This window comes from Herpailurus yagouaroundi, unplaced genomic scaffold (assembly GCF_014898765.1).
Source record: "Herpailurus yagouaroundi ecotype Mexico unplaced genomic scaffold, PumYag 188, whole genome shotgun sequence".
NCBI lineage: Eukaryota > Metazoa > Chordata > Mammalia > Carnivora > Felidae > Herpailurus > Herpailurus yagouaroundi.
In genome coordinates, this window is record NW_024412419.1 from 8,519,335 (window position 1) to 8,529,075 (window position 9,741).

Sequence of the window (9,741 nt, forward strand, 5' to 3'; positions counted from 1 at the left end):
CTGGGGGTATTATGCTAAGTGAAATTAGTCAGTCAGAGAAAGACAAAAATCCTATGACTTCACTCGTATGAGGACTTTAAGAGACAAAACAGATGCACCTAAGGGAAGGGAAACAAAAATAATATAAAAACAGGGAGGGGGACAAAACAGAAGAGACTCAAATATGGAGGACAAACTGAGGGTTGCTGGAGGGGGTGTGGGAGAGGGGATGGGCTAAATGGATCAGGGGCATTAAGGAATCTACCCCTGAAGTCATTGTTGCACTATATGCCAATTTGGATGTGAATTTAAAAAAATAAAATTAGGGGCGCCTGGGTGGCTCAGTCGGTTGAGCCTCCAACTTCAGCTCAGGTCATGATCTTGCAGTCCGTGAGTTCGAGCCCGGCCGTCGGACTCTGGGCTGATGGCTCAGAGCCTGGAGCCTGCTTCCGATTCTGTGTCTCCCTCTCTCTCTGCCCCTTCCCCATTCATGCTCTGTCTGTCTCTGTCTCAAAAATAAATAAACGTTAAAAAAAAATAAAATAAAGTAAATTAATTTAAAAAAATGAAACCAAAAAAAAAAATTACTCTCCCAAATCTCTCTACACACTACACATTCTCCTGTCACTCAAGGCCTTTACCTTATATCCGTACATATATATTTGCACTTATACACAAATGTACTTTTTTCCCCACATTGACAGCATTATATCAGGTCATAGTGTTTTGCAACTTGGTTTTTCCCTTAATTAATAGCACGTCTTAGCTCTCCATGTCTGTAAACAGATTTACCTCATTCTTTTGAACTGCTGTGCTATATTCCATGGTATAGACTTTTATTTACTTTCCTTTAAACAGCATAGTAGTTAACAGATTCTGGAGACAGACTGGGCTGAAATCCCGTCTCTGCCAACACCCTAGCTGTCAGTTCCTCGGTTTCCTCCTATGGTCTGTTGTTACAAAGTGCTTAGGAGAGTGCTGCCCGTGCTTAGATGTTATCAGTATTTTCTCCCTATCACAACATTGTTGCGGTTGACATGGCTGTGGTTTTTTGGGATTTTTTTCTTTTCTTTTTTTTTTTTTTTTTTGCCTTCATGTGGACATACTTGAATAGCATAGATTCCTAAAAGTGAAATTGTTGTATCAGAAGGTAGGCATACTTTAAATAGTTATAGATTCTTGGGGCGCCTGGGTGGCTCAGTCGGTTAAGCATCAGACTTTGACTCAGGTCATGATCTCACCGTTGGTGAGTTCAAGTCCCGCGACGGGCTCTGTGCTGACAGCTCGGAGCCTGGAGCCTGCTTCGGATTCTGTGTCTCCTCTCTCTGCCCCTCCCCAACTTGTGCTCTGTCTCTCTATGTCTCTCAAAAAATAAATAAATGTAAAAAATGTTTTTAAATAGTTAGAGATTCTGTCAAACTGGCCTTTAAAAAGGCTACACCAGGGGCGCCTGGGGGACTTGGTAGGTCACATGTCTAACTCTTGATATCTGCTCAGGCCATGATCTCACGTTTCATGAGTTCAAGCCCCACATCAGGCTCTGTGCTGAAAGCGCGGAGCCTGCTTGGGATTCTCTCTCTCCCTCTCTCTCTCTCTGACCCTCCTACACATGGTTTCTCTGTCTCGCTCAAAATTAATAAATAAACTTAAAACAAAAGAGGCTACACCAGTGGGGCTCCTGAGCGGCTCAGTTGGTTGAGCGTCTGGCTCTTGGTTTCACCTCAGGTCACAATGGTCATGATCTTACAGCTAATGGATCGAGCCCCTAGTTGGGCTCCTTGCTGACAGTGCAGAGCCTGATTGTAACTCTCTCTCTCTCTCTCTGCCCCTCTTCTGTGCACTTGCACACACGCGTATGCACACACTCTCAAAATAAATAAATTTTAAAAACAAATAAATAATAAAAAAGCTACACAAGTTAGCATTCTCACTATCAGTAGAGAAAACTACCTTTACATTTGCCAGTATTCACCATTATAAACCTTTTTGATTTTTGCCAATCTGATGAGCAAACAAAATGACATCTGTTTTCAGTGGTATTCCTTCAGTTACTATTGAAGATGAGCATTTTGTGTTTCCGTTTCTTCTGAAGTTATCTGCTTATACGTTTTGTCCATTGGCCTTTCTTGTTGATTTATAGGAGCTCTTTATGTATTGTGGATATCCCTTTTTATTAGAATGTTAAAATCTGTGTTATAGTTTGCAAATATTTTCCTCCAGCCTGTTGCTTGTCATTCAGTTTTGGCTTTGGTACTTTTTACCACCCAAAGTTTTTATCTTTTATGAAACCAAATCTATCAACATTTTCCTTGACAACTTCCGGATTTTTGTGTCCAGATTGGGAAAGATAGTAAACCCAGTTTTTAGGACACACAGAGGACTGACGTTGTAAGAGGCTCTATGAACTGGCAGTTTCCTAGTAATATCAAACATACCTCATCCCAAATGAGCCATAGAAAGAGGGTCTCCCTATGTTTGCACTTCTCAGGGGCATTCCCTTGGCTCTCTCTGAGGTTGGCTGCTTCCTTTTTAACACTGTCTCCGATATATCCTGAGCACCGATGCACAGGTGGGAACTTGGACAAATATTGTGTTCAATATGAAGGAAGAGTATTGGGAAAATAAACAGAGAATAAAGGGAATTTTAACAGGCCAGACTATCAGTCTATACGGTTCTGATTCTACCATAAACCACTAGATAGATGTGCAGGACTTAGAAGCTCCACCCCATTTCATCTGCATTTTTTCTGCTTTTTTTTTTTTTTTTTAATGTACATTTGCTTTTGAAAGAGAGAGAGAGGGGCGCCTGGGTGGCGCAGTCGGTTAAGCGTCCGACTTCAGCCAGGTCACGATCTCGCGGTCCGGGAGTTCGAGCCCCGCGTCGGGCTCTGGGCTGATGGCTCAGAGCCTGGAGCCTGTTTCCGATTCTGTGTCTCCCTCTCTCTCTGCCCCTCCCCCATTCATGCTCTGTCTCTCTCTGTCCCAAAACTAAATAAACGTTGAAAAAAAAAATTTTAGAAAGAGAGAGAGAGAGAATGGGGAAGGGTGGAGAGAGAGGGAGACACAGAATCTGAGGCAGGCTCCAGGCTCTGAGCTGTTAGCACAGAGCTTGATGTGGGGCTCGAACCCATGGAGGGTGAGATCATGACCCGAGCCAAAGTCAGACGCCTAACTGACTGAGCCACCCCAGGCACCCCTGTCTGTATTTCTTTTCTGTGTCTCTTCATTCCCAGCCCATTTCTAAGTGGCTGGTGTCAATTTTACACCCACTACCCAAAAGTACCTTCCTAGCTCTCCTGACACTTCGTGGTCCAAATTCAAAGAACCCCAATCTGGTCTACCTGAGACACATCTGCTCTGTTCCAGTTTTTAATTTGAGGGCACTACCTCTTTCTCAGGAATTAATCCACCCTTCAGATGCAACCTTACCTTCTCCACCTATAAATAGGGCTGTGAAAGAACCATTTTTGTCTTTCCATCTGGCACTTGAAATCACTCATTTAATGACAATAACTATTATTTTGAGTAAGGGCTTACTGTGTGCTAGACAATGTGCTTTATCGAGATTCTCTTACTTCTCAAAACAGCCTTTTGCTAATGGTAATATTACTCTGCCCATCCTCCAGATGATGTAATAGGGACTCAGATATATGATAATGGAATGAATTAATAAATGGATGGATGGATGGATGAAAACAAGAAACTCTGAATGGCCTGGGCATCACCAAAACACACAACAACTTTTCTCATCTCACTTTGCATTGCAGAACAACTCAAGCTGGCATTGTAGTGAGATGCTTCTGCCCCTCATAAGCCAAGATTTAATAATAGAATAAAGGAATCAACTCTCAATACAAAGGTGTCATTATAATAGTAAACTCCACTACTATAAAGGAGACATGGTTTGCTGGTTTATGAATTCAAGTTTCATCCTGGGTTTCATTCATGGTCCTGGTAATAACTCTCAGCATGAATGAGAAAATTGCCATACCCTCTGTGAGTCAGTTTCCTCATACACAAAACAGAAATAATGAAGCTTGGTTGTCATTAAGGCTCCTTAAGATCTCTAGATGAAAGGTACTAGACGCATCCAAGACAAATTATTCACCAGTATGCTATGAAAGAAACTCGAGGAGAATAAAGCTGGTCAGGGCTCAAAAGTGTACTTGGAGGTAAATGGTAAGTCACTCCAAAAATATATGCATATATATGTTTGAGAAGAGTGGTCCCAAGAACTGGAAAGCCCAGCTGTGATCCTGATCCTGCCAGTTTGGCAAGAGACCTCGATGTCATCTCTGGCGATCTTATTTTCCCCATTGGTGAAATGGAAATGTCCTCAGGATGCTTTCTGAGATTTCCCACTGGATTTTGTGTGATTATGCATGAAACCTTCAGCCTGGAATCTGGGCCTTTCTACAAGGTGTCCTCAGCCTCCCTTTCCAGGCATTTCTTCCACTGCTCCTCCTTACTTTTTCTCAAACTGAACCCACTTGGCTCTTCTCTTCTTGCTCTTTGGTTCAGCAAATTTTCATCCATGTGGAATGTCATTCCTCCTTCCCTTCTCCACCCACCAAGCTTCTAACCCCCCTCCTCTGTTCCTTGGCTCTTCCTGAGCTGTGGATCCCTGGTGCTTGGAACAAAATATTTAGCAAGGTGCTTGCCTCACCTACATGAAAAGAGCAGTATCTTTATTTTTCTTTTGGTGTTTTGAACATCTCCCCAAATGGGTCTGTTATGTACCTGGAGTAAATTAGTGACATCCCATCATGTACCATCCACCACGCGAAGAGTCCCTTCCTACCATTCCATTCTTTAAACACTTTAGTCCAGCAAACTTTAAACCACATAGAGCACACTGTTCCCAGCATGCCATCCCCCACTCTGAGCTTTGCTGGTGCCATTCTACCTCCCCAGCCTCTCCCTCCAGGTCCGCCCAGCACTAACCACCTTGGAAGTGACGCTTCCTCCAGGCCAGTCCCCCATGTGCTGCTTTCTTTCTAAATTCAGCTTGAGCATTGTGCTGGTTCTTTGGCAGATTCTTCCTACATAGAGTTTGCAATCAAGAGATTATAAATGGCACGGGTGGGGGTGGGGGGAAGGGGTGGGTGCCTGGGTGGCTCAGTCAGTTAAGCAGTCAACTTCAGCTCAGGTCATGATCTCACAGTTCATGAGTTCAAGCCCCACTGTCGGACCATCGGGCTCTGTGCTGACAGCTCAGAGCCTGGAGCCTGCTTTGGGTTCTGTCTCCCTCTCTCTCTGCCTCTTCCCTGCTCACACTCTGTCTCTCTTTCTCTCTCAAAAATAAATAAACATTAAAAAAAAAAAAGAAATCATAAATGGGGGTGGCTGGCTGGCTCAGTCAATGGAGCACATGACTTTTTTGTTGTTTAATTTTACTGATTTTGAAAGACATCTCGTGCGTGTGCACATGAGCGGGGGAGAGGCAGGGAGAGGGAGAGAGAGAATCCCAATCTGTCAGTGCAGAGCCCAACCTGGGGCTTGATCTCACAAACCGCGAGATCATGACCTGAGCCGAAATTAAGAGTCAGGCACTTACTGACGGAGCCACCCAGGGGCCCCATGCAACTCTTAATCTCAGGGTCACGAGTTCAAGCCCCACGTTGGATGTGGAGCCTACTTGAAATAAAAAATAAAAAACACATTTTAGAAATGGCAATTGAATACTCAGTGTTCGTTTAATGACCAGATGGTTGAATGAACGTACATACCAAAACACCCACAAATAAAATTGTAATTCGGGAACGGTAGGTGCCTGAAAAAAATCCACAGATTACATGCAAAGAGAATGCAAAGGGTCCTGGAAGCAAAAGATCTTCTAGCAAGGGGATCCGGAAAAAGACGTGGCATGTGACCTGGGTCCTTCAGATTCAGTAGGGTTCAGAAACAGAGAGACAAGAGTCTCCTAAGCAAGACAAGGACAGATGTGGAAATCACGAGGTAAATAAAAGGAAAAGTAAGCAATGACTGGAGAGCAGGTGCGTGTGTGGTTCGAAGGAGAGCAGAGCAGGAAAGGCCTAGAGTCTGGACTTACATGCTGTGTGACGTCACTCAGCCACGGCTGTCCTCCGGGAGTTGCTGGGATTGAAGAAACTGGAGGAGGCCACCTTCCTCTGATTCCATCGCCCTGTGTGGTGGGCACCAGGGGAGTCATCAGCAACGATGGGCCTGATGGGGGTGGCACTTGGGACTCAGCAGCCGTATGAGGAAGTGAAGGTGGAAGGAGGCCGGTTGGGAGACATTTCCATGATGGGCAGGCCACCATTTGTAATTGGGTGGTTTACAAAGTATACAAAGAAGAAAACAAAAGTGGATGGTCGTTAGAATACAGGGATAACGCTTAGTTGATCCATAAAAGCCTGCCTTATGGTGGAATGAGAAACTGCTTTCTTTTTTAATGTTTATTTTTGAGAGAGAGAGAGACAGAGCACAGGCAGGGGAGGGGCAGAGAGAGGGAGAGAGAGAATCCCAAGCAGAATACACCACCAGCTCAGAGCCCGAGGCTGGGCGGGAACTCACGAACTGTGACATCATGACCTGAGCTGAGATCAAGAGTCGGACACCTGATGGACTGAGCCACCCAGCCCCCCCACCCCTTTTTTTTTTTTTTTTTTTTTTTTTTTTTTTTTTTAACCAAGGAAGGGCATTTCGTAACAGACAGGCTTAGAGTTAAGCACCCTTGCATATGTGGTTTGGTAGGAGTGACACCATACCACCAAAACTACAGGTCCACGACGGGTAGAGAGAAGACACCTATTCTCTCTCCCAAAGCACTGCAGTGTGGCCTGGCCAGGTTTGTCCCCGACCCTGAAGATTTGCAGGATTCTTCGTGGCCATTTGTCTAAGTGCTTTTTGTAGTAATTCTTGGAAGCCAGTGAATGTAGAAGCACTCTGTCCGATAGATCCTTGTTCTCATCACCATAGAGACAGGGTCCAGCATCCTTCATCTGAGGCAGCAAAACCCAATGGGGGAGATAGAAGTTGGACACATGAGACCTGGGTTCAGGCTTCAGTGCCACCATTTATGGGCTATGTGACCTCAGGCAAATCACTTACCCTTGCTGAACTGCACTACTCCCTCTGTAAAATCTACTCTGTAGAATGGATTCCAATGTTAAAACAAGAGAACGTACACGAGGGGGCTCTAGAAATATGACTCCTGGCACACATTCAAAGTCCTTTCTCTCAAATCCTGCTAGAGTCCCCAGCTTGCATTCTGGGCACAGAAGAGAGGAGAAAGGAGGTGTCAAGGATGGCCTGCAGGATTTCCTAGGCTCCAGGTAATAAAGATCACCTAATGCATCTACAAGCTGTAAGTGTATTTTAACATAGATAAAAATGGAGAGGGGTTAAAAAACACTAAACAGAAGCAAGTGATAGGATAGTCCTTTGTGATTCTTTTGCACTTTTCCAGAAAGAAAGAAAGGAAGAAAGAAAGAAAGAAAGAAAGAGAAAAAAAGAAAGAAAGGAAGAACAGAAAGAAAGAGAAAGAAGGAAAGAAAGAGGAAGAAAGAAAAAAAGAAAAAACAAAGAGAGAGAAAGAAAGAACAGAAAGAGAGAGAAGGAAAGAGGAAGAAAGAAAGAAAAAAAGAAAGAAAAACAGAGAGAAAGAAAGAGAAAGGAAGAAAGAGAAGGAACGAAGGAAAGAAAGGAAGGAAGGAAGAAAAAGAAAAGAAAAAAGGAAAGAAATAGACTGTGACAACACGGGAGGCTGACTGCCGACGGCCACAGTCTTCAAATCTTTCCATTTCTTGTTGACATTCTCACTGACGGTGTTTGAACAGGGCCGGGCTGTTTACACACAGCCATTGTTTGCTGTAGCCTGGCAGAACCTGTGAGATAAAGCCGTTCAAACCTTGACATATATCACTCTGTCACCGGGACACAGTCTGGAGGAAGGGGGCAAGCTCGGCTTTCGGGGGCTCGCCCGCAGCCCTCACAGACGTGGCCTGAGACTTTGCGGCCAGCGTGGAGAGCCAAGAGTGAGGAAGGGCTCAGCAGAGTGGAGACGTTCTGGAACTGAGACCCCGGCCTCCCAGCTCTGTCGTCGGAAGTGGCGCAAATTCCCAGAGCATCAGAGGCCTCAGCCCTCGAACATACCAACATACCACACGCTCTCCTTCCCAGGCCCCATGAAGGTGATTGGGGCACCAACACTCCCCTCAGGGCTCCCTCTGGCGGCTTCCTTCGGCGCACTTCCTAGTGGTTCTCGGGAGCTCCTGATGGTCAATGTGGCTGGAATGTCCCCCAGGGCCCAGGGACTGTGACCGGAGAATTCAAAGATAAGTGAGACAAGGTCACTGAGCTCATTATTTGCAGACATCGGTAGGAGTCATGCACACAGGCCCTGGCAAGGAGTAAGCGCCCAGCTTGTTGATGGCTTAGCACGAAGAGTTGACTGACTGAGGGAGCCTAAGGCCACAGATGCAAGCGAGTCCCGCGTCAGAAGAGAGCGCAGGATGAGGAGTCTCAAGGCACAGTTGACCTTCCTACTCCCCTACTTTCCCTCTGGGCATGAGGCTGGATACTCCTGCTTGGTCCAAATTCATTGTCTGCCCTGCTCTGTGCCCCACGGGCTGACCTCTATGAACGACCTCCCCTGGGCTCCCTGGCCGTACGTATTCTGGCTGGGCTCAGACGAAGGGGGTCCTTGGAAAGACACAGGGAGAGGAGACAGCGTGTCCTCCCCTCCATCCTGGCTCATCCTCTACCAGCAGCTCAGGACCCAACACTGACAGCTCCCCACGCACTGCGCCCCGTTCTCTCTGAGCTCCAGCTCCCCTCGCCCTGCGGTCCTAGCTTCTCACTGCTACCGATGTCTGGGTGCTTTGTCTTCCTTCAATCCTGTCTACACCTCTGGAAAGAGCTCCTTCGTGGAAACCACCTGAATCAATTCTGTTTCCTGTTGAGACGCAATTTTTTCAGTAAATTCGAGCAAGTCGTGGAACTTCCTTTCCACGATGAAATGGGAACAATAGTCTCTAGCACCATGCTTGAATACGGGCCTTCAATAAATGTTGGCTACTTGAATAAATGAATGAATGGACCGATGCATGGGTGGGTGGGTGGGTGGATGAAAGAATATTTATGAGAATTAATGACAAGATGTTAATGCATTAGGTATGAAAATACTGGTTATTAAAATTCTTTTTTTAAATGTTTATTTATGAGGGAGAGAGATGGAGTGGGAGGGACAGAGAGAGAGGGAGACAAAACTCTGAAGCAGGCTTCAGGCTCTGAGCTGTCAGCACAAAGCCCGAGACGTGAGGCTCAAATTCACGAGCCAGGAGATCATGACCTGAGCCGAGGTCGGATGCTTAACCAACTGAGCCACCCAAGTACCCCTGGTTATTATAATTCTTAAGTGGAAAGTGAATGTAATAAATGGTATAAACTATCTTGATATCAAAAAATGGGCATGGGTCAGGGCTCCTGGCTGGCTCAGTCGGAAGAGCGTAAGTGAGACTCTCGATCTCGGGGTTGTGAGTTCAAGCCCCACGCTGGGTGTAGAGATTACTTATATAAATAAAAAACAAAACTTTAAATTTTTTTTTCAACGTTTTATTTATTTTTGGGACAGAGAGAGACAGAGCATGAACGGGGGAGGGGCAGAGAGAGAGGGAGACACAGAATCGGAAACAGGCTCCAGGCTCCGAGCCATCAGCCCAGAGCCCGACGCGGGGCTCGAACCCACGGACCGCGAGATCGTGACCTGGCTGAAGTCGGACGCTTAACCGACTGCGC